Here is a 26424-nt window from a genome sequence, read left to right as displayed (position 1 = left end):
TGTAATAGTATAGTAATTCTTAGGTATTTCATTATGCCTCCATTTTATGAATGTGATTGTTTAAATGCTTCATAAAGCATTAACTAACATCGATCAGTGTCCTATAAAATAATTCTATATAAATTTATCCTAGAATCATTCAAGGACTGCTCTTTCAATCATGACATACATCATATTCTATTGGTAATCATATGGACAAGAATAAGTTTCTTAGGATCTCCTTCCATTTTGAGGTGGCTGGACCAGGATTCCAACTGTGGGCTATAGCTCCTGCCACTTAAACAGGAGGATAGGGAACTTATCAGTCTGTCCAAGAACATCAGTAAGATCAATGATTAGGCAGGCACCAGTGGCCCTCAACAGTCTTCCTTGATACTTACAAGGCTGTGATGGGTGGATCATGGTCGAAGTCACACTAGGCAGGAAAGTCCAACTTCAGTGCCAATAAAGCCAGAATCCCTTCCCTGTGGCTCTAGTGTGGATGGCCAGCCTTGAGCAAAAGCAGCTCACAGACTGTGCCCATATCCTCAGTTCATGGTCTGGGACTGGGAACAAACAGCCATACACAATGATCTGTGCAGCCATGCGGCTAAAGCAGGTCACCCTATTGTCTCCAACTGAATTGGACATTGTTCCCTGGGAAAAGGGCTGGGGGAGCTGCTATCTTCTTGACTCCGCCCATGCTGTTTGCATCACAGGATTCTGGCCACACCCCCATTCTTTCATTGTTCTTTCTGACCAATGAGATACAAGAATGGCGGCCACGCCCACATTCCATGCTGCCTGGTAGCACCAGGATTCCCTCTGTTAGTTTACAACACTACCAGCAGTTGAGGAAGGTATAGATGGTTGAGTGGTGAGAAGAGCCTCAAGGCGACTGGAATAGAGAAGGAAATTGAGATGCCTGCCTAGTCCCCAGCCCCCCGCCCCCCGCCTTCCCAAGGTTCAGAATTTCAAACCAGGCAATGGCACCCTGCCAGGCTGTGTAAAGCCCCAACTTGGTCAAAGGCCTTGGTTCTCTGAGGACATGTGTCTGCAATGCCACTGCCATTCCCATTCGCCGCACCTGGAGCAGCCTCAAGCAACTTCCCCCAGGAGCACATGTGAGTGGCTGCCCCAAAACCACCCCTACACTGGGTCAGACACCCCTCTGAGGGCACCAAGACCCGCTACTTGTTTCCTCTCCCTGGCTCTGAGGAGCCACCTTTCTGTTTTGGGCATTTCTAAAACAGAGCCTCTATATGCTCTGGCTGGGCTGGATTGATGTCCTCCTATCTGTGACAGGTATGCTCCACCGGGCCTGGTCATCTGTAGTTGGGGTGGTAGACATGTAGCAACATGCACAGTCATCAATTTAGATGGATTATCTCAAACATTTCCTCCACAGCAGCCGAGTTTTTTTTTTAATTGTGAAAATACTGTCCAGAGGGGTTAAAATTACATGGGCAAGTTATGAGGACATATCTTATCAAGCATTGTAGCCTCCTCCTTTGTTTCCCCTTCCCATCCCATCCTTCCCCCACCCCCTATCCGATCCTCCCCCTCCCCCTACCAAAGTTGTCAAGTTCATTTTCTACATACCACTTCTACGTCTCATTGTTGCAATGGGTCCAACTTTAATCCCTATTTCAAAGATTTGTTTTTTCCCTTCCCCTCCATAAATTATAACAACATCAAATACAGTGAAAGCAGGGATTATACCGTGGGGGAGGGATATAAAAAGCAACAAATAAATAAATCTTATGAATGTACTAGAAACAATCGTATGAAAGAAAAAAAATTGAATAGATATCTTAGGGTTCTTTTCACTAATATGTATTTATCTGAACTTTTATGCTTGACTCAGATATATACTAGTTATTGCAAATAAGGGAAACCATGGGACCTATCTTTCTGTGGTTCTGGCTTACTTCACTTAATATAATATTTTCCAAGTCTTTCCATGTCCTAACAAATAGAGCAATGTCATTCATTCTGATGGAGGCTTAGAATTCCATTCTGTATATATAACCCAATTTTTTGATCCATTCATCTACCGAAGGGCATCTGGGTTGCTTCCATATCTTAGCTATGGTAAAAAAGGCTGCAATAAACATAGTTGTGCTGGTAGCTTTAGTGTGGTCTTCTTTGTAAATATTTGGGTAAGTGCCCAAAAGTGGGATTGCTGGATCATAGGGGAGCTCTATGTTGAGTGCTTTGAGGAACCTCCATAGAGCTTTCAAAAGAGGTTGAACAAATTTACACTCTCACCAACAATGAAGTAAGGTTCCCTTCTGTCCACATCCCCTCCAGAATCTGTTATCAGAGTTCTTCATTATAGCCATTCTAACTGGGGTGAGGTGGTATCTCGATGTTGTTTTCATTTGCATTTCTTTTATGGCTAGAGAGGTTGAGCATTTCTTCATTTGTCTATTGTCCATCCTTCTTTCCTCTTCAGAGAAGTTTCTCTTTAAGGCTTTAGCCTTATTTATTGGGCAGTTGTTTCTTTGAGGATTTGTTGTTGGGGGATTTAATTTTTTGAGTTCCAAGTATATTTTAGATATGAGACCCTTGTCTCTAGTATGGCTAGTGAAGATTATCTCCCAATCCGTGGGCTTTCTATTGATCTTGCTAACTATGTCCTTTGACATGCAGAAGCTCTGCAACTTTGTGCAATCCCATTTGTCCAACCTTTCTTTGATTTCTTGTGTTTCTGGGTCTCTATTAAAAAAATTCAACCTGTGCCAAGGAGACCTAGGATTTCTCCTATTCCATCCTGCAATGTTTTCAGAGTGTCTGATTTGTCTCCGAGGTTTTTGATCTATTTGGAATTGATTCTGGTGCAGGGTGATATATTCGGATCTAACTTTAGTTTTCTATAAGTAGTTAACCAAATTTTCCAGCACCCTGTACTGAAGAGGCTGTCTTTCTTCCATTCTATTATTTTAGCTCCCTTATTGAAGGGTAGTTGGCTATATGTCTGTAGGTTCATTTCGGGGTTTTCAATTGTATTCCATTGGTCCTGAGGTCTGTTCTTAAGTCAGTACCAAGCTGTTTTGATTACAATTGCTTTGTAGTAGAGTTTGAAATTTGGTATGATATTCCTCAAGCACAGTTTTTTCTGTTGAGGATCGTTTTGCTATTCGGGGTCTTTTATTATCCTCTATGAATTATTAGATTGCCTCTTCTCTTTCTTTGAAGAATGAGGTTGGAATATTGATAGGTATCGCACTGAATTTGTAGAGAGCCTTGGGAAGGATTGCAGTTTTCACGATGTTTATCTTTCCAATCCATGAGCATGGGAGTTTTTGCCACTTTTTAAGATCTCTTTTGATTTCCTTTTTCAGGTTTTTAAAATTTTCATCATAGAGTTCCTTCACTTCTTTGGTTAAGTTAATTCCCAGGTATTTTATTTTTTGTGGGGATATTACGAATGTAGATGCTTTCCTAATTTCAGCCACACTTTTCTCATTGTTGGTATACAGAAAAGCCATTGATTTTGAGGGGTTAATTTTATACCCTGATACTTTGCCAAAGTTTTGAATCAGCTTGAGTAATTTGGGAGTGGAGTATATTGGATTCTTTAAATACAAGATCATGACATCTGCAAAGAGGGAGAGTTTCACTTCTTCTTTCCCTATTTGGATCCCTTTATGTTTGCATCTCGTCTTATTCCTGTAGCTAGGCATTCTAATATTAGATTGAAGAGAAGTGGTGAGAGTGGACCTTCTTGTCTCGTTCCTGAGTTAAGAGGAAATGGCTTTAGTTTTTCACCATTAAGTATAATGCTGGCTGTAGGTTTGTCATATATAGTCTTTATTGCATTGAGGAAAGTTCCATGGATTCCTAATTTTTCCATAACCATCATCATAAAGGGGCGTTGGATCTTGTCAAATGCTTTTCCTGCATCTATTGAGATAACCAGGTGGTTGTTATCTTTGCTCCTGTTGATGTGATGAATTATATTAATTGATTTGCGTATATTGACCCAGCTTTGCATCCCTGAAATGAATCCTGTTTGATCAAGGTGTAGAATTTTTTGGATGAATTGTTGAATTTGATTGGCCAACATTTTGTTGAGAAGTTTTGTATCAATGTTCATCAAATAAATGGGTCTATAGTTATCTTTCTGTGATGTGTCCCTGCATGGTTTGGGCATGAGGGTTATTATGGCTTCATAGAATGAGTTCAGTAGTGAACTTTCTCTTTCAATTTCATTGAAGATTTGGAGGAGTATTGGTATGAGCTGTGTTTTCAAGGGCTTATAGAATTATGCTGTAAAGCCACCTGGTCCTGGGCTTTTCTTAGATGGAAGGTGTGTTATTGATGTTTCTATTTCAATGCTTGATATGGGCCTGTTAGGATGGTATAACTCATCTTGGTTTAGTTTTGGCATGTCAATATTTGCTAGGAAAAGGTCCATTTCTGCCAAGTTCTCAAACTTATTAGCATAAAGTTTTGAGAAGTATTCCCTTATAATATTCAGAATCTTGGTTGTTTCTGTGGTAATGTTTCCATTCTCATCTCTGAGTTTATTTATTTGGGTGTGTTCTCTTCTTTTTCTTATAAGATTTTCTAAGAGTCTTTCAATTTTGTTAATTTTTTGGAAGTAACAAATCTTTGTTTTGTTGATTCTTTCTATGATTTTTTTTGGATTCTAATTCATTTAATTATGATTTAATTTTAATTATTTCTTACCATCTACTGGATTGGGGATCATCTTGCTGCTCTTTTTCAAGGAGACTCAGATGTCATATTAAATGGTTGGTTTCAGATCTCTCCAATTCGTTGATGTATGAACTCACAGCTATAAAGTTGCCTGTGAGTACTGCCTTTGCTGTGTCCCAAAGGAGCTGGTAATTTGTGTTTTCATCAACATTTGAATTTCTTTTCTAATCTCTTCAATGACCCACTCGTGATTCAGCAGTGTGTTGTTCCAGTGTGTTACAGGATTTTCTCTGGTGGCTTTTCCTTTTGAGTTTTAATTTTTTTCCCTTGTGGCCTGAGAGAATGCAAGGTATTACTTCAATGTTTCTGAAAAGTGATAAAATTATGAGAGGAAGAAAAAAATTAATAGAAAAAAATTAAAGTAAAAAATTAAAAATTAAAAAAAAACTTTTAGAAAAAAATTGTAAAAGGTACAAAAAAAGAGTTCTTTGATTTTTTTGTGGGGGATGGGAAGATCCTGTATCTCCCTTGTGTTCTTAACCTGTCTCTTGTTGGAGACTCTGGTCTACTTGTGTTTGATTTTCCTGTGGTTTAATGATTTCTTAAGTCAGTTTGAGCATGCAGAAAAATCACAGCAGACGATTCTTGAACCACTGGTGAAGGTCTGGGTCGGTTCGTAACAATCAGACCTCATTCTCCTCACAGGACAGTTGTGAGGAAACAAGGGATTTATACAGAGGGATCTCTGGAGCATGGCTAGGAACAGAGGGAGTAGTCTTCAGATAAGGTTCTCGGCAATTCTGTGAGGAAATGACAGGAAGATAGCCAGAAAGGGCTCAGGCAGGGCCTGTTATTAATTGTGCAACAGATGTGGGATTATGAAACAAAACATGGCTCTCTCTCATCATTACCCTATCCCCATGAGGAAGAGGATCCTTCACTGTGTTGAGTTTTGCAGCTGGAGATACCAAGGCAGAGAGAAGCCAGGTGACCTACTTATGACTTCAACTTCAGAGGAAGCTCTGCCTGACTTTGCTAAAATGCTCCCTAGGACAATGGGTGCTATTCAGTCCGCTTCTTGTGGTAGAAAGTCCACTTCTTGTCAGTCGTGGGGCTAGAACTCTAGGCATGGGCCATGTTCCCAAAAGCCTCAGCAAAAGGCTAGTGTTCTACCACTTGTGCCCACAACACTACTTTTGATTTTCTGGTGGTTCTTTGGAGATAAGAGTCTCACAGACGTTCCTGCCTGGGCTGGTTATGAACCATGATCCTCATATCTCAGCGTCCTGTGTAGTTAGGATTAGAATTCTGAGCCACTGGCACCAGACTTAATTGTAATTCTGACTTTTTTTCTCTCTCTCTTTCACAAGAACTGGTCAAATGGGTGCTGGAGGAGGGGGCCCAGCATCCCCATGTGGCTGGAACCCAAGGTTGGCCCTCTCATTCTGGAGGTTGGCTGTGGGTCAGGAGCTGTCTCCTCAGCTTGTTGAAACAGCTCCATGAGATAAGCCCTTCTTTTACCTGGATAGAGGGTAACAGTTATTCATTGTCCATCCAGCCTTACTAGACTTATTGTATTGCATTGCTTTCTACATCATTTTCTAGCACCTGGCCAAAATTATGATATGTATTTACAGAATGAAAATGTAATGCCATCTTAAGAAAGTTATTTAGGGCTCCGGGAATGTGGCTTCATGGTACGGTGTTTGCCTAGCATCCATGAAACCCTGGGTTCAATTCCTTAGTAACACATACACACACACAAAACCACTGGAAGTGGTGCTGTGCCTCAAATGATAGAGAGCTAGCATTGAGCAAGAGAAAAAAAGCTCAGGAAAATTCCCTACCCCTGAGTTTATGCCCCTCTACTGGCAAAAAGAACAAAAACAAATCAAATCAAAAGAACACAAAAACATTCAGTTAGTAAATGCAAAATAAATAACCCACACTTGGAATATATAATTGCTCCTTCCATACTGACCCCTGACAACAGTTCCTAATTCATGTACTTTACTTATATGAGGATACTGTGTTGAAAAAATCTTGTTCATTAAGTCACAGCAATTAATGCCAGGGATGTGCTTAGATGTCAGGTAACGTTTAATTCTGGAAATTCAACCATTCCAGGATTTGTGTCGTCACTGTTAATCACAAAGGGAATGGTAGGCTATGTGTGACTTTGAAATCTTTTTGGACAGTTATGGCACCAAAAATGCAGAGGTTAATTAATAGTTGTGAAAGAAAATAAGGAATAACTCCAGATAGAAGGAATAAATGATAGTAATTAAGGTATACCAGAAACTGTTCTTGAGAACCATTTTTGGTTATTGTAGAACTAATTGTTAGCTAGGCTGTTCCTCATTGCCTTTAGCATTCTAAATCTCTTAGGCTAGCTCTTAATCTCTGTGTGATAAATGTATCTCCTTCTAAGCTATTCTTTCATACCTTATCTCCTTTGCTTTCTAAAAATCTTATTCTTTCTATATTTCTCTATGAACATTTCCTGATACTAAATACACCTATACAGATGGCACAGGATGCTAATGTAAGGGTCCCATAGCTCATCAGTCATTAATGTAACAAAATGGAAAGGAGGACATATCTATTGCTACTTCAATTTTTCTGAATTGCTGCAATATCATTTGGTTAAAATTTCCATTCTTTTTCTACACAGTGTCATTCAGTGCACATAAATGCAACTATCAGCCAGGTGCTGGTGGTTTACTCCTGTAATCCTAGCTACTCAGGAGGTTGAGACCAGAGGATTGTGGTTCAAAGCCAGCCTGGTCAGGAAAGTCCACGAGACCCTAACCTTCACTTAACCACCAGAAACCCGGAGGTCATGTTCTAGCTTAGCACCCAGGATCAGAGTTCAAGCCCCACAACCAACAAAAAGGTGAAATATGACTTTAAGTTTCCCCAAAAGGAATGACAAGTTCAATAATCTTCCCAAACAAAAAAATTCCAAAATGATTCAGTGCACCTACTTTTGCTGAGTTATGTTATGGATTCTTTTCTGGACATATGCTCTAAAAACAAATCATTTAACTAGGGATACAGGTGGACCCATTTCAACAATGAGATTTACAAGTCATTATGTCGAAAAACGAACTTTACAACATTGGTGGGGGGGAGGATCGGGTTTGGGGCGGGGGGAATATGGGAAGGGATGGGAAGAGGAAACAAAGAGGAGGCAACAATGATTGATAAGAAATGTACTCGTTATCTTGCCCATGTAATTGTAACTCCTCTATACGTTATGCTCACAATAATAAAGAAAGAAAAAAACTTGTAAAATATTAGCTTTACAATAAACTTCATCTAATATTTCTCGTTTGAAAAAAGAAGTCTATACAGTTGATGTCACTTGGCTTTCTTACTATCTTAGTTTAAAGCCAAACCAGGCAGGAGAGGCTGTCAAACTCTTATTTGTAATTACACAGCAAAAAAGCCAGAAGTGGAGTTTTGGTTCAAGCAGTAGAGTACTAGCTTTGGGGGTAGGTGAGCAGGAAAGAAAACTGTTCAGGGACAGGGTTCAGCCTCTGGGTTCAAGCCCCAGAACCAACACAAGCTAAACACAAAAGCAAACAAAAAAACAGATATTTCATTGGACCCTCCTTAAAGGAGTATTGGTCTGAGAAATGGCTCCTTTTGCTGATCATACGCACTGGATGCTTTTTTGGAATCCTTATTGCTCTGGAGAACTCAGGACCAAACTAAAGTAATTGATAACTGACTTCTGCAACAAAAGAATCATCTCGGGGTGAAATATCCATCCAAAAAACACTATAAAACATCCATGTCTTTGTTTCATTGCAGTAGAATTTTTTTTGGGGGGATCCAGTCTTGGGCCTGAACTCTGGGCCTGGGCGCTTTACCTCAGCTCTTCAACTCAAGGCTAGCGCTCTACTACTTGAGCCACAGCACCACTTCTGGCTTATTTTTGCTTATGTGGTGCTGAGGAAGTTTACCCAGGGCCTCAGGCATGCAAGGCAAGTGCACTACCACAGAGCCAACTTCCCAGCCCCTGAAGAAGAACATATTTAAAACAACGTTCTTTCTTTTTGTTCTATGCTGGCCATCAAATGGCACATTATATCTTTTTGTAATACTCTCAACTAGAAGTTTACAGAAAAATTATATATAAGTAAAAACACACTAGAAAAATTCAGGGACAAAGTTTCCTTCAAGCCTTCAGATTCTCTTCGTTTACAGTATAAAGGAAAGCACATGTTAACTTGAACTTTGTCAATACTCTATGTTCCATTCCTCTACTGGGATCAGTTTCCATATCCAGTAACAGTTACTTCCAGGAACAACCTATGGTGCTGCTTGAGGTATAATGAATGATTTCTGGCTTCACCGAAATAACACAAGAACACATTTGGACCTGATGTAACACGTATTTCAGAGACAACTTAGTAAAGAGAAAATATGAAATTTATATTTCTTATAAATACATTATTCATGAGTATATTGAATTCAAAATTTGTAAATTCTCTGTAAATTAAGGCGAATTTTAAAGAGGAAGAAGGTTCCTAGATCATTTTTTTGTGAGTATATGTGCTGCACATTATTTCCCAAGTGTACATGAATTTGTTAACTCGTGTTAACTATAGCAATAATAAGAGAAAGAGAAATTCTGTGTTTAAGTATAAAGGTTCAATACACTATAGAAGACTCTACAAATAAGACCACATTGAAACAATAAAGCCAAGTCCAATATGTAGATTTATGAGAGTGATATAGAGAAAGCATTACTCCTACGTGGAACCCGAAGTATGAGGCCACTCCCTTCCTAATCACGCTTGCTAATGACACAACTTTGTAGAAATTAGAATGGAAGAATAATTCTGTTTCCAATGCAAGTCAGATATGGATTTAATAAGGAAAAAATTCCATCTTGAGAGAGCAGGGATTATACTAGCCATCAACTGGTGGATAAGATCACATTTTTTTCTTTCCTTTACTTATATATTTTTTGTTGGTGGTGGTCTTGGCACTTGAATTCTGGGCCTGGGCACTGTCCCTCTGCTATTCCGCTCAAGGCTAATGCTCTACCACTTTATCCACAGTGCGGCTTCCAGTTTTCTTGCAGTAAATTGGAGAAAAGAGTCTCCTGGACTTTCCTACCTGGGCTGGCTTTGAACCCCAATCCTCAGATCTCACCACCACCCAGCTTAAGATCACATTTCTAACCGTGTACATTCAACATATGTAATGTGTATGTTCATCTATCTTTATATGAATTCTTGAGTTAAAAATCTGGGTTACAGCTTAGACTTTACACTCACAAAAATGTTTGTAGTTTAAAAGTTGTTTCTACTGGATAAATGAAACCTAAGTATGTAAAGGAGTCTGGGAAGTTCAGATTGCATCCAGCCTGGGCAGAACAGTGTTTGAGACACTATCTGTAATTAACCAGCCAAAAGCTAGATTGGAAGAATGGCTCAGGTGATGGAATAACAGTCATGAGCAAGAATGATGAATAAGAGCTTGAGGCTTTTGCATACATACATATAAACATACACATACACACAGAGGCACTTATATGTGCACACACATATACACAAATGAAGCAACTCTCAGAATATGTAGAAAAGTTAGAAAATAATAGAAAGTATGTCCTGAGTGAGACTAGAATCAAGTGGTAATTTTTAAAATTAGAAATTAATTTTTAAAATTAAAATACTAAAGTGAACTTTCTTCAAAAAAGTTTGAGAATATTACATAAGTAGGGACCAGAGATAGTAAGAGAGTCAAGTAATCAATATTAAAGGGATAGGATCCATGGAGGAATGAATCAGAGACCCGGCAGGTGCATTTGAAAATGTTCATACCCTGTGTCAAATGTTAGAACATCTTTGAAAATAGTGCATGAACAGTCTGAGAAGTCTAGTGGATAATATCACTGGAAAAGTTCAGAATTGATAGTCTGTATCTAGATTAAATAAACCAAGAAGGGGCTGGGAAGGTGGCTCAGTGGTAGAGTGCTTGCCTTGCATGCATGAAGCCCTGGGTTTGATTGCTCAGCACCACATAAGCAAAAAGAAAAAAGCCAGAAGTGGCTCTGTGGCTCAAGTAGTAGAGCACTAGCCTTGAGCTGAAAAGCTGAGGGACAGCATTCAGGCCCAAATTTCAGGCCCCATTACTGGACCCCAAAATAAATAAACAAACAAACAAACAGATAAAGAAATAAACCAAGAAACTATGGTGGGGCAATGTGATGTAAGCCTTGAATTCTAGCACCCAAACTGACAGGAGATTAGAGACTGGAATTACTACTGAGAACTTCGCTGGACCAGGTAGTATAATTTTGTCTTAATGAAACAAACAAAACAAGAAAGGAATACACAGTTGGAAATTTGGGCTAATTTTTTCATTATGTTTTGAGAAGCCAAGTTTTCTATTGAAATACAACTAATCCTCAGTTTTGTTTTATTTTATTTTTTATTTTTTTACTCTTTTTTTTTTTTTTTTTGGTTCCGGTTGTGGGGCCTGAACTCTGGGCCTGGGCACTGTCCCTCATCTCTAGAGCTCAAGGCTAGCACTCTACCACTTGAGCCACAGCGCCACTTCCAGCTTTTTTTTCTTTTTCCTTATGTTGTGCTGAGGAATTGAACCCAGGGCTTCATGCATTCGAGGCAAGTGCTCTACCACTAAGCCACCTTCCCAGCCCCTCCTCAGTTGTGTTTTAAATGCGCTCTTCATTACAGAACATTCCTAGATGCAAAGTGGTTCATGATTCCCATCCAAAATTTGAAAAAGTAAGTAATCATCATTCTGTTAGATTCCAAGGAAAGGATGAAGGATTACAAAAGCTTAAGCCTGGAGGAATAGCAAAGATTACCTAATGTAGGTCTTTATAGATCTTGCTAAATTGGAGTTTAGACTTCAAAAAATATTTTGGTTTCATTTGTAATTTCATATTCTATAGGATACTACAAAATTCTTTTTAGGTAGAGGGTTTAATTGACAAATTTACAGATGTTTCTTGCATTCTATTTACCTAGCATATTGTTTCAAGCGAGTTATAATTAGAACTCAGTTAATAGATAATTCTAACTTCATGTAGAAAATGATAATGTGAATAATTTAGACAGAGTTGCCAAGAAATTGATGATATTAATTTATAAATTTAGAAAAAGCAATTTTTGAGGCTTTAATATAACATGGTATGAAGAGAATAATTGTGTGACATCTTCTTTCTTCTACCTGTATGTAACCCAGGAAGCAATTTCCTTAATTACGTGCCTTTGTATACAGTGAGAAAAATGCTAGGATTTGGGTTTGTTTTTATTTTTGTTTTTGTTTTATTGCTTTGTCATAGGGCTTGAACTCTGGACCTGGACACTGTGTCTGAGCCTGTTAAGCTCAAGGCTTGTGCCCTACCACTTCAACCTCAGTACCACTTGTGTCTGGCTTTTGCTGAGAAGTTTATTGGAGATAAGAATCTAGGGAACCTTCCTGCCTGGGTGGGCTTTGAACTGTAATCTTCCAATCTTTAGCATCCTGAATATCTATGATAGTAAAAAAGTATAAATATAAATAATATTTGCAAGAATATCAGTGGAGGAAAAATGATGCAACCTAGTATGTTGTGGTGTTCTTTCTGGAACACGGAGGGCACCACATTAGCAAGGTGTAATATTTTTCCCAATACAGATAATCTATTTGTGATGTGAATTAAGGGAATTTTGAGGTGCACCCTACAAGTTGGAAACTGTTGGTCTAGGATGACTTTATGGCATAAATTTTGGGATTGATGTTCATAGAAATAATAGCTTAATCTGATAAAAAAAATTGCTTACTCTTGAAGAATTAATTATAACCGGTGCTTTATAGTTTTATCCTATACCAGAATGTGGCTATTTTTCTGTTCACTTCTCAATCTGTAACACCCCATTGGAAAATGCATCTATTGCAGAATTACATAACACGGAAACAGGAACTATTTTGAATCTCTCAGGTATGGAATGTTGAGAATTTGAAAGTGAGTAGTTATTAGTCATAGGAATTTTGAAGAACACACATATTCTGTCCTCTTAACAACTTATTTACTTTTAAAAGTTATGGGTTTCCATAGAATTAAATGTTTTCCGGTTTTAGTATGAGAAAGTACTAATTTATTCTTTTTTGAAAATATTGGCAAGTATATTGTGAAAAAATTTTCTAGTTGGATAACATTCAAGTTGATGGCCTCTGATAAAGAAGGGGTAATTAATTCAAATTATATGCCAAATAGCACTGAATTTTTAAAAAGTTACTACATAAAGAATAATATTTACTATACCAATACAGTGAAATTTTATTTCATGCAGCTTATTTTTTAAATTTAATTTTAATGTGAAAGTGATGTGGGTTAGCAATTGTAAGGCAGTGAATACATAACTTTTCAAACTTGTTATGCCCTCTCTCATTTTTTCTCACGTTTTTCCTTCACACCCAAACCCCTCACACGTTGTAATGTACATTTCCAACATATTGTCTTTTGAGTATTGCTATTGCATTGGTTTGCTTTTTGTCCTTTATCTCGCCATTTTGTTGTTTCTCTTCCCTTCCCTAATTAAGGTAAATGTATACACAATACACAGGGTACCAAAATCAAACACAGTAGGAGTTATACCATAGGGGAAAAACCCAAGGAAAATAGAAATCACATAGTACATTAAAAACAACAACTGCAAATAAATATCTCTTTCCATATCTTGGAGTTCATTTTGCTCCGCATCAGCTTATACCTTCATATATATGCGTAACAAAGCCACTGGAAAATAATAGTTTCATGGATACTATATCATGAAAACAACATGTTAACTGTTTTTGATGATAAACGTGGAATTAGGATTGGTAAATTTGAGATTCTGATAAAGGAATTTCAAAAGTGTTTTAAAATTATGACACGTAAATTTTAATTGTTCTAACTTTTAACTTAGCCTATTCAGAAAATTTAAAATTTCCTGGGAAAATAGGCTTTCATGCAAAGAAATCCATGGAGACTTAGCTGAGAGGGAGCAATGTGGGTAAGGTGGCTCATTTTCACAGTAAACAAACAAACCTCTCAAACCTTGCTGTAAATCCTGTATAGGTTCCCATGAGAATTGTCCTTACCCAGGAAATATACTCTTACTGTGTGAAACAAGGTTGTAGTGGAATTTAAATTCAAAGTTTTTTTTAAAATAAGACATCAAAATTTGTGAATTGACCTTTAATTACTAAACAGCAATTCTCTTAAAAAGCTTATTTGGGTCAAAATATTTAGGGAGAAAGTGTCCTGCACAATGAAAGAACGTATTGAGTTTACACTTCTCTGTTTTAATACTTTCCACAATGTCTTTGCACGTGAAGCACTGAAACACAGAAAAAATTCTGATTGGATACTTCAATGATTTCACATTTCTAAGTAGCTCAAAAATATAATATCCTTATTAACATGAGATAGTGAAAACTTCTCCTATTTCATAAGCCCAAAAGATCGGGGATCAGAAAAGATTCGAGCAAATAGAAAAGGTAAGAAAACACGATATTAGAAGACCTAGCTAAGCGTTTTGGTTTCAGCAATGGAGGGGGCCAAAACTATTCTATATAGTGATATAGATTGTGTTAATCTTTTTGCTACCTAAAGTAATTTTACAGAGCTTATTTGGTTCAGTATAATGCAGAATAAATTGAATGAAGACATGAAAATAAATTCCACCTCCAAATAAAAGAGTTTTCAAAGAGAAACCATGAAGATGTAGCAGTGGGGGAAGCCTTATGGTGCTTCAGCTTCTCTAGAATTGAAGCCAAGAACCTGTGATTAATTGGAAATCAGGCAAGAGCTAAGAAGAGGACATAGAAGTAGGACATAGAAGTATTGTCCTTTGTAACAGACAATATCATCCAAGGAATTGGTGATTTAACTCTATTCTTCTCATACATCTTGTTGAGCAAATACAAGACCAAGAGGAAAATAACCTATTGAAATAATTTTGCAAAGAATAACTTCACTGTTCCTGATATGGTATCTAAGGAGATTCTCACGAGAGAAGATAAAAGTTTTAAGAGAGAAGATAAAAGTGGAGTATTCTTAGGATTCCTCTAAGCATCTTGTTAGCAAAATATCTTTGAGGTTAGAAGTGATTGAACCAAAAAGTGGTGGAATACTTATTTTTGTGGGCACTTTAGACACAAGAAGATTTCAAGGTAAAAAAAAAGAAAAATTATAGCTAAATATTTGTGATTATAGGTTCTTGGACTGGATTTTTGGAGACAAAGTTTTGCATTAGCGTTGGTCCGCATTAACATAGTTGTTGGATTTTCGTGGCAACCAAATGAAAAGGGGAAGTTTAATGGACTCGCTTGAACAAGTAAACAGCATGATAGAAAATAATGGCAAATAATATTTAATGAATTATTTTGAACAATTACTTTGTGAGAACAAAGAAGGAAAGATATAATTCAAAATTACTTGACATTGTTAAAAGTATGAAAATGGAGTAGTGAGGAGATTGAGAGAAAACAGAGAGGACTGTTTTCTCTCCAGTGGAGAAATAGGTTCTTGATCTTGTTTCTTCCATTCTGTCTTCACAAGCTATCAAGTGTGACTCAGGACTGGAGTATCCAGTTCCGACAAAGAGCACTCGCAGAAGAAAATATTTGCAGAAGATATAGGTGATTTATAACCTTAGACAATCTTTCTAAATCTGGTCAAAATTCTCCCCTACCCCAAACTGCCCTCTTTGAACAGATTGTTTGCTTTTCCAAAGACTGCCCTTCATTAACTGCTTAAAATTTTGAGAGGTCATATTCATACTCTCTAGAGATTGCTGTTTGGTTGTCATTTTTGTGTGTTGTTTTTTTTTAACTGAATTTCAAAAGGTTGTACAAGTGTTTTACAATTAAATATGTCCATCTGATTGTCTAATGCTCCTGGATCAGAGTCACTCCTTCTATCAATGTCAACCAACTCTTTCTCCAAGATTGAATTCAGATTTAGCACTTCCTTCATTACATATGTACATTGAGTATTCTAGCTGTACTTGCCCCGTGTTCCATTTTTCATTCATTCTATTTCTTTATTATTGTTCCTCTCTGGTTTCAATTTCCTGATAGTCATTCTGTTAAACTGCCTGTTAATACTTTGAAACGTTTATATACATTCCATTGAGTTTCACTCCCACATATACTTGAACTGATGTCAGCTTATATTTCCATAATTCATTCATCTGCAATAACAACTAGCAAGACTGGAGATGTGAAGCACTTAGACATGATTTTATATCTTTAGTCAACAAGAAAATTTAAAAATGGCTTAGAATTTATTTCTAACTACCAGTTTTTATAAATTGCTTTGTAAAATGGTGTATGATTATTTTATTTTACATAGGATAATTTTTTCTACTACCTATAAGTTTTGGAAAAAGAAGAAAACTAAAATTTACTACTTAGAGGAATATGATACAAATAAAAGACAGATTTTATTTTTGTCACATTTCTCATTAGTACCCATATTCAAAACTTAAAGTCATATTTCTTACTATGTTAGACAGATAGGGAAAATATAAAACAACACATGATAAGGCAACTATTAGTGACTTTTTAAAATGTACCTTCTTATGTGATAAAATTTACTTTATTAGCTAATATTTGGGTTTGAAATATGGGAGGCTGATCTATTTAACACATTTCTGGAAGGCACCTACTGAACAACACAAATGGTGGGGAGTACTATTTCTACACTTTGATGAATGGTTGAACTTGTTTGCTATTGGTGCTGGGTATGTAAATCAACTCTATTGTAACTAGCTCCCTACACTTGAAATCCTGGTAATGTCACTATCATCTACTTGTCAAGTGCTATTTTGGCAAATGTGATTTTAAATAGTTTATTTGAAAATGAATATACTTTCAGGAGATTAAATATAGGTTATCTTTGGTTTGAGAATGACAACATTTTTTTATACTACAGAACCTCATTTTACTGAAGTACCAGTGTTTTGAAGCACTAAGGATCTTCTCAATTAATGTTTTTCTAAATTATATTTGACCTCTAAATCAAGTATTCCTAGCCTTGTTAGGCCACTTATGGATCTATCATTACAGAATCTATTTTTTGGCTGCACTAAAATCTTTCATTAATCATTAGGAGAGGGGTATTAAAAATAATCTTGTTCATTTGTAATTTTGTTGACTCATATGGGCTGATCATCTGTAAATTGAAAGTTTGAATTATAGTACTTTCTCTCAGATTTTGTGATCTCATCTTTCATTTTAACTTGCCTTGCATTTCACAATTGAATTCTGCTAATTCTTGTAAGGAAGTGGGGTCCTGAAATATTATAGGAAATGAGAAATTGAGATGTCTTCAATTATTTTCTGTTGGCATGTTGCATGGGCCTATGTGAGAAGTCTTGCCCTTGTTATCTGATGATACAGATAACTAGGAACTGGTATCCTCGGATCCGTGGGTCCTTCAGAAAAATAATAGATTTTAGACATCATATCAGCAAAATTTGGGTATAATCTGTAAGAATGCTTCAGAAATATGGAGAAAAACACTTTGGGACCAGCGAGTTAAAACAATAAACAGAGCATCAGAGTAAAATCCGTTATAGATTAGCAGAAAACAATATTGTTATTTTACCATGTGATTTCAGAAGATCACGAACACATAGAACGTATCACAAGTTTATACCGAAGATATTGCATTGATACTTTTTATATTCTAATATATATCCTAAATCTAATTATTTATATTCCATTCTATTTATCAGAATAAGTGTCAATATATTTGTCAAATTATCAATTCTAGTAATATTCATTGTGTGAAATTTAAAATCAGCACATACTTTATATTTATAAATATAAAATATATAAGTATATATAATATAAAAATTGTTTTGCATTGTTGTGTTGTGGTTAGGGAATCAAAGGCAACTCTATTTTAAAGTTTTCTTCCATTATCTCCACCTCAGTGTTTGGTAGAGTTAGACTTAAAGCTTTACCATTTGTAGATTTACAGCCTAGAGGCAAGAGGAAACACTGTGATTAAAACATTACCAATTTAAGGGCTAATTTCAAGGAGAAACATATGGACTTTTCCAGGAGCTATGGAAATATTTGGTGATAGAGAGTCAGTAGTGTAAGTTCCTGCCTGGTTGGATGATAGACAGGCCAGGACACTAGGTAATCATGCATATGAAAATTTTTTCACCTTCTTGGCTTTAGCTACTTTTGAAATGATAAGTATAATAAACAATTATATTTTGATAAAATACCTTCTATTCTGAAGAATTCTGTCTGAACTGTTCATCTCTCTATGATCCCTTGTAACTAAGATTAATTTTGTTCCAGTAAGACAATCTATGCTGTCAGGGTGAGATATTCTGGTTGGTCTGTTCCTACAAGGAAGAAGGGTAAAGGTTCAGGTAGACATTTGTCCCAGCAAGACCTAATTTGGGAAATTTTAATCTGCAGAAGTTTAGAAGTAGCTCTCAAGCAAGGCTTACTTTGAATCAATTAGCTCTACAAAGCTAACTCAGTTGATAAATAAGTACTTGAAAAGCCATCACCTTTGGACTTAGCTTTAAAGGCTTCAAAGTATGATCAAATTTAAAATGAAAACGACAAAATAGTCATTGACAAAAAAATTGTAAATATGAGCAATCGACCAAATGATATAAGCTTTTCCACTATACACAGAATTTTAGAGAAATAAGATCAATCGCAATTTAAGGAACAATAAGTGTTCCTTGTTACAAATAGGCAACCATGGATATATGCCTGTATAAAGATTGCATCATTAAGTATTTAAATTTAGAGGGTACTTCATGCTTCAGCAGCAGGTCTACCCAAATTACAATAACACAGAGATGAACATGGCACTTGCACAAGGATTATATGAAAATTTGTGAAGTATTCTATAGTTGTCATTCTTCTGATGCAAGAAATATAAAAACAGTTATTAAAAAGTTGATTACAAAAATACAAGTGTAACAATACATGTAATTCATAGAATTAAAGGTTAGTTTGACATCAGTATATTAAATCTTCACCTTAGAAAGGCCTTTACATTGCATAACCATTACAAAACTGAAATTAGACAACATTGTCATGTTATCCCAAAGAAATAAAATAATATAAGGACCTAGGATAAAAAGGAATTTTAAACTTCTTCTATATGGAATGCAATCTGAAAGGACACATTTATTAATGAAACTATACATTATATAAAAATGTAGAATTCAAAGTATTATATCTAGGAGCGAATGAAATAGATTATGGATATTGTACAAACATAGATATACTTGTTTCCCAAAAGCACCATTTCAACAGATAAGTTAAAATTATTTCTGATAAAAAAATCACAATCTCTGCAGAAATCATTATAGATGTATACAAAAAACTCTTGAATGCATTTTGACATCAGAGTCAGGCAATTCACTTGGAAGAATACCATGGAATCCATGAATTTTAAAAGTAAGATATTGCTGTTGCTTTTTATTGTGAAAAAATGTGTAGGGCCACAGAGGATGGACTGGCATTTTTGAAATTTAATAAACTTAACCAAACCATTACGACTTATGAGAACAATTTGTACAGCCTTCCACAACTTCAAAGAGGTAGTGATACATACTTTTCCTTTTGGCAATATTAAATGCAATTTCTTCCAAGCTGTTCTTCAAACCTGGTTTGATATAATGGTTCAACAGAGTATCATTTCGATTTATATTCCCAGCAGCAACATGCAAGGAGGACCAGAGGCCTTTAATTTGGGGATTGGTATCTGCCACTCTGGTATTATTCCACATATAAGCACTGTGCAGGGGTGTCAGCCATTCAGAGTTATTGCATGAATATCTGCCTTGAGCTACCAACTCATGGACAATGTCTAAATGTCCATTCTAGGCTTCCATATGAAGAGGGCTATGCTCATCCTCATCCCTAGTATTCATCTGGGTGGCCTTTTTGGAAAGTAGTCTTCACACCATAGTAAGAAATTTGCTTGGATCCTACTCCATTTTTTTTTCTTGAAATTGATACCATTCCTCACTTTTTCATCTTGTTCCTTGTCTGAACATGAGGACCCTTGGTGTCTTCATGTGCAGCTTATTCTAGGAATGAGAAAATAGGAAACAATGCCTTCTTTGTAAATGATTTGGGAAATATCATGTTATAGTGTAAGAGAACTCACTATTCAACATATGGGCTTTAAGAGCTTTCTAGTAGCTTTCTAATGTTGGTATCCAACATTAGAAAAAATGTATAATGCAGTAGTAAAATAGAAGTCCTTGGTATGACTACCTAAATTCTTGTTTTTTTATGTTTTTTTATTTTTATTTTTTTAAATTTAATTTAATTTTATTTGAGAACATACTGTACAGAGGGGCTACAATTACATGGGCAGGATAATGCATACATTTCTTACCAAGCATTGCAGCCTCCTGCTTTGTTTACCCTTCACCTCCCTTCCCAGCCTCCCCCCTCCCCCCACCCAATTATACCCCCCTCCCCCCCCACACCGACATTGTAAAGTTGGTTTTGACATGACATTTTGTACTTCTCATTGTTGCAACAGGTCCACCTGAATCCTTAAACGACTTGTTTGTCCCCATCTCCTCCACATGTTATACTGACATCAAATATAGTGAAAGCGGGGGTTACACTGTGGGGGAGGGACATACAAAGCAACAAAGAAATAATCTTATAAAAGACAGTTGTTTTCATCTAAAAATAGGCCTGTCTATTGCATTCAAGTTATTTTGATTATTGAAGATGCTTAATGAGAAGTCAAAATGTATTAATAGTCCTTTACTATCAATTAAATTTCACTTTTTCTTCTTGGAAAATATAATGATCAAAGCAATAGTTCAGAATCAGCAAGCAATAGTTCTGATTCATGCTTCAAGTGCAAGTGAATCACCAGTAAGTAGTCCTCGATTCCATTTTCCACAAAGTTTTGTCACAGATACATTCTGCCTGCCTTCTGTAGCTGCTTTCCTAGCCTGGACCTATTCCTTCATTGTACAGGAAAAATGTGATTCAACTGATTTCAGTCAGATCTGTTAGTAGAATTATCAAGTATTTAGATTCTTTTTTTAAATTAGTTGTGGGGCCTGAGCTCGGCCTGGGCACTCTCCTTTAGCTCTTCAAATCAAGGCAAGCGCTCTACAACTTGAGCCACAGAACCACTTCTGGATTTTTCTGTTTATGTGGTGCTGTTCTGGGAAATGGCAGAGCAGAAAGTGAAATGATGAAACTAAAAATATAAAAGCAAAATAAATTAGGATAATTATGGAGCAACCATATTGTCTATGAGAACCATGAAAGAGAAAGAGGAAAAGAGATACATATGTGAAATGACATAGCTAGCCACAAAATCCATGCATCTAATCAATTTACAGAGCAAACAATTTTTTTTATTTTTTAAAAGAGATGGAAATAGAATTTATGTATTTACTTGAAATTAGTAAATACATTTTTAGTCGCCTATGTAAAGAGACATAGCTTTGACCAAATTACAGGCAAGAACCTTAATCCTTGGGCTGGGAAGGTGGCTCAGTGGTAGAGTGCTTATCTTACAGCTTACTACAGTGTGGAGAGTACTTTCCAAAAGGGCCACTTATATGAATACTAGGGATGAGGATGAGTATACCCCTCTTCATCATGAAGCCTAGAGTGGACACCTAGACATTGCCCATGAGTTGGTATCTCAAGGCAGATATTCATGCAATAACTGTGAATGGCTGGACACCGCTGCACAGTGCTTATATGTGGAACATATTGCAACAGCACACACACACACACACACAAACACACACACACACACACACACATGCACATATACACACACAACATCAGGTTTCTTCTTAAGTATTTTTTGTGTATGGTCTTAAGAAGAAATTTACATTACTAACTTGAATTTCTGACAGGACAATATCATCACTGTACATCTTGCTTCTATGCTCTCAGTTTTAAATTACTATCTAAGTATGTGCATTACATATGTACAGGAAAAATTAAGATCCACACGGGTGGTTCAGGTCTTTAATCCTACCTAATCAGAAAGACGAAATCTGATGACTGTGCTTTGAAACCAGACAAAAAAGTTCATTAGATTCTGGTTTGAAAGTAACCAGCAAAAGCTAGAAATGGACCTGTAGTATAAGTAGTAAAATGCTAGCATTGAGAAAACTAAAACAAAAACATAACAAATTCTGGGACAGAGCCAAGCCTTGAGTTCAAGCTCCAGTATTGGCACCAAACTAGTGAATGATGAATAAATGAATGAACTAAAAATAAATTAAGTGGTCACATGTGGAGAGACAGGTAAAATGTAACAACCGTGGTGATTAGATTATGTATTATTTTGTAATAAGTCAAATTATCATTTTTCTAATCACTAATATTTTAATTGAACTTTTATGTACAATAAACCCTGAATTTGGCATTCATGTATATGTGTGTGTACATGTGCACACATGTGTGTGTGTGTGTGTGTGTGTGTGTGTGTGTGTGTGTGTGTGTGTGTGTGTGTGTGTGTGTGCGGTTGCAATGTTGCTTGCCAATGTGGACAGTGAGGCTGAAAAGAGCTATGTTGCAATATTGTTATTTATCAGTGTTCCATCCTGTCATTTCAGTGGAACCACCCTTCTGTACATTTTATTTGTAAAATAATAACATCATCATAATCAAAGCATTTACACCATTAAGTTAGATAAAAGAGATCACTTTAAGCTCTTAGTATATGCTAGGAAAGAAAATACACATATAATTATGTAGTAAGTCATTGCTGTAATATGACTCTCAGTACAAAATATGTATTTGACCTCTTAAATTGGATATACTTTTAAGATATACTCATAGAGTAATTTTGACCAACTTGACCAAACAGTTATTACTCTCCAGTTATTCCTGTGAAACTCAAGGTGGATAAACTCTTTCCGGATTTCTGTTGAAAATAACTTTCTTTGTAAGTTTGAATCTATTCACACTAAGATAATAAACCCCGTATTTTTTAGGTTTGAATATCCCATCATATTTACTGAAAATCAGTATTGTGGATATGTTTGTTAGATATACATTGCAAAAACAAACAAAAAGCATGTGTCACCTCCAGATTGTGGATGCATTTGAAGTTGTATTATACATACAAAGGTTTCTTCATTAATAGTACTTTTGTGGGAGTAACTATCACAACTTTAACAAATAAGGCTTTTTGAATATCCTTTCCAATATAAATAACATCACAGAGCGAGTCTTGCAATTTCTGAAAACCCTTTGAATATTTTAGTGTTATTTCAGTTCATTGACTATACAGCTAAAGACATTTCTGAAATAAACATTGTTAAAATCTGAAAATGTAAGTGGGTATATAGGCTTTTTATGCATCATTTTATGAAAGGCCAGTTTTTATGAAAATAAAAGATATAGAATAAAAGAATGGAAGTGAATTGGCTGAGATAATTATTAGTATAAATTTATTTTCTATTAGCAAAGTCCTTTGAATGTATATGATGAAGTTAAATTATGTCTTTCGTTACACTATGCTTCAGTTATTTTTAGAATCTTTGTAGTTACGAGAGTGAATTTGTAGTATAAATAAATGTCTTTGAATATGATTAGGATTAACCTTGTGTTTTGTTTCCTACTCCCAAGAAAATGAATTATTTTCAAGTGTTAACAGTTTACAATTGAATCTTCAGTATCATAAGAAATTTTGAACAAATATAGTAGTATTGATATCTTTTTTTCGGGGGTGGGGGAGTCTGGTAGTGGGGCCTGAACTCTGGGCCTGGGCGCTGTCCCTCAGCTCTTCAGTTCAAGGCTAGCGGTCTTCCACTTGAGCCACAGCACCACTTGCGTTTTTTTTCTTTTTGCTTATGTGGTGCTGCGGAATCGAACCCAGGGCTTCATGCATGCAAGGCAAGCACTCTACCACTGAGCCACCTTCCCAGCCCTTAATGTCTTTTTAAACCAATTGTATTCACAAGTTGGAGAGGCTTTAATTCATGCTTAGGCCTTCTTGTCTATGATTTTTTATCCCCTCATTCCTAACATTAATAATAGGTCAGACTGCATTTTTGGGTACATGAAAGGCAAATTATTTATCTGGGGTCAAAGGTGATTTTTATATCAGTGTTGCTTTAATAGCATTTTAAAGTAGTACCTTTGTCTCAAAATGTTGGGTATAAAAAACTATCAAAATACTTCTAATGGTAAACAACTTACTTGAGCTACAATGTGGAAATGATTGGTCGAGAAGACCTGCAGTCTGTTTCCATCAGGAATTGGGGAGGTCATTCTTTCAGTAAGACAGTGTTAAACAGAGTTAGGCTCCCCAGGCAGTGCAGTGTTGAGTGAAGGGATAGAATATGATTTCTGCTATTTTGACCTAGAAATCAAGAATGTTATATTTTAGCAGTTCCTTTCACCAGGGAGGTATACATTGATTCTGAACTTCAAGTTTTCATATTAGAGTTCCCTATTTTCTAACAAAGATAAAATGTAATATTATGAGTGTACACAAAAATTCTAGGAATTTTTCCTAGAATTTTAGTCATAAAATAGAATGAGGTTAATTGATACAGTCGGGGATGGACCTCAGGCTAACACTTACATGTGTGCAATGTTGTACTAGTAATTACAACTCTGAAGACTTCAATATCATCATCAGAGAATTAAAAATGTAAGTAGTTCCACTTTATGGAATTATTCTGAGGATTAAATTAGATACCATAGGTAAAGTACTTGGAAAAATAATCAATTAGCATTTGGCACATTCTACCTGTTATTTTATCATGTGGTGAATTCTAACATTTTTACTGTGATTTTTATTGTGTCTCTTTCTGATGTGCAATGTGATGTATTGATATTCATTGCATTGATCATTTTTCTGTCACTATGAGGAAAATACCTGCAAAGAAAATTTCTGAGGAGGAAACTATTATATTGACTCATGGTTTAAGAGAACACAGTTTAAGATCAGATGTCTCCATTCTTTTTAATTATATTTTCATTATGTTAACTAGTTGTACAAGGGAATTTCCATTAAATAAATCATGATTTAAGTGTAATGGATCTTTATATAACCTTTCCCTATACTTTTTTCTTTTTTATTTCTTTTTTATTTTATTTTATTTTTTTGTGAACATACTGTACAGAGGAGTTACAATTACATGGGCAAGATAAGGAGTACATTTCTTATCAAGCATTGCAGCCTCCTCCTTTGTTTACCTTTCACATCCGTTCCCAGCCTCCCCCCGCCCCCTCATCCAATACTCCCCCCCACCAAAGTTGTTTGAAATTAATAGCAATTATCCATTTTGTTAAAGTAGAGATGATTTTCCCAAACTGATTCTCACAATTCATCTTCCATTCAACAAGTAGTAACGTGTAAAAATTCCCTTTGTTTTGCTCCTTATTAAATTTGTTTCCATTTTATTTTATAATGAAGGATGATTTCATAAATCTACTGTAGATGCAAAAATATGTCAATGTATTTCTAACTGTATGCATTGATCTATATATACACATATATTACACAGGTTACAATGATAATTTATAACTTCTGTAACTATACAATTTACTGAATTATTAAAAACGTCAACGGCTCATGCCTGGAATCCTGGTTACTCAGGAGGCTAAGATCATGGTTTGAAGCCATCCTGGGCAGGAAAGTCCATGAGCCTCTTATCTCAAAACAACCAACAGAAAATCAGAATTGGAACTGTGGCTCAAAGTATTAGAGAAGTATCATTGAGAGAAAAAGCTCAAGGACATCACCCAGGCTCTTAGTTCAAGAACTACAATCTACCCAAAAATTCTAATTTACACCTCTGTAAGTAGAGTATTTCCATCACCCAAATGTACATCCATGCTCATTTGCAAGGTAACTCTGTTTTGTCTCAAGTACCACAAAATATTATCACTAAAGTAGATTGGAACATGGGTTCATTCTATCTCTCTAATGGATTTTTCTCCACTCAAATACTCAAGTATTACAATTGTTCTAATTATTTAAATCATAGCTTTTTTTTACCCCTAATACTAGAGTTTGATTGAGTGTTTTGTGCCCCTTAAATGGATGTTCTTACCATTTTGTCATGCCCCCAGCCCTAAGTTATCCTGATTATTTTTCAGCTAGAAACTTGCTTCCTACTTGTGTATGAACTTGGTCTCAGTGCACTTCATGTTATTCTTCCTGGAATTTAGAATAACAGGTGCATGGCATTGTGTACAGAACTTTCTGTTCAGTGTGGGCTTTAGCCACTATCCTCCCAACTGCACTCCCATGTAGTCACGAATTTCATAAGCTTGTCATAGCTGATTTTTTTAAATCTTTCATTTCCTGCAGGTTCTTGAGTACTGAATTAATTTTTGTTTTCTTGGGTTGTTTTGTTTCATTTGAATCTATGTGTTGAGTTGTTCCTCACTTTTCCTTTTGTTTCTTTCCCTCAAGTTCTTAAAGTGCTAAGAAACCAATGCTTCTTTTTCAAGATAGTCAGGGTGAACATTATTTATTCCAAAGCAATTTCAGTATCTATGAATGGTATACACATGCTAAGCGCAGACTTTGGCATACACAGAGAGATCATGAAATATATGAAGAAAATAAAACTACAGATGAATGCCAGGAGGAGAATAAGCTATTATTAATTGTTTGACAGAGGTTTCTGTTCTAGTAAAAGAAATATATTGCTTGATGCAGAATTTCAAAAAACCATATTGCTACGAGGAACCTAAACAATCATCTAATACTATAGACTTGAGAGTGATGAATTGACTTCCTGAATA

At 35.9% G+C, this 26424-nt stretch overlaps 1 long non-coding RNA gene and 1 pseudogene across 1 annotated transcript in view; both read left to right on the top strand.

The window, feature by feature from the left end:
* Positions 1-817: 817 nt before the first annotated feature.
* LOC138826269 (uncharacterized) overlaps positions 818-26424 on the top strand; it is a 47718-nt gene continuing 22111 nt past the window's right edge. The window contains exon 1 of the long non-coding RNA XR_011371613.1: positions 818-1103. This is a non-coding gene — a long non-coding RNA (uncharacterized lncRNA). The remainder of the gene's footprint in view (positions 1104-26424) is intronic.
* On the top strand, positions 18459-18558 carry LOC138826271 (U6 spliceosomal RNA; annotated as a pseudogene).

The sequence above is a fragment of the Dipodomys merriami genome, unplaced genomic scaffold, assembly GCF_024711535.1.
Source record: "Dipodomys merriami isolate MVZ:Mamm:240054 unplaced genomic scaffold, mDipMer1.0.p SCAF_1400, whole genome shotgun sequence".
NCBI lineage: Eukaryota > Metazoa > Chordata > Mammalia > Rodentia > Heteromyidae > Dipodomys > Dipodomys merriami.
Note: the sequence above shows the minus strand (reverse complement) of the source record. Positions and strands in the feature narration are given on the sequence as shown.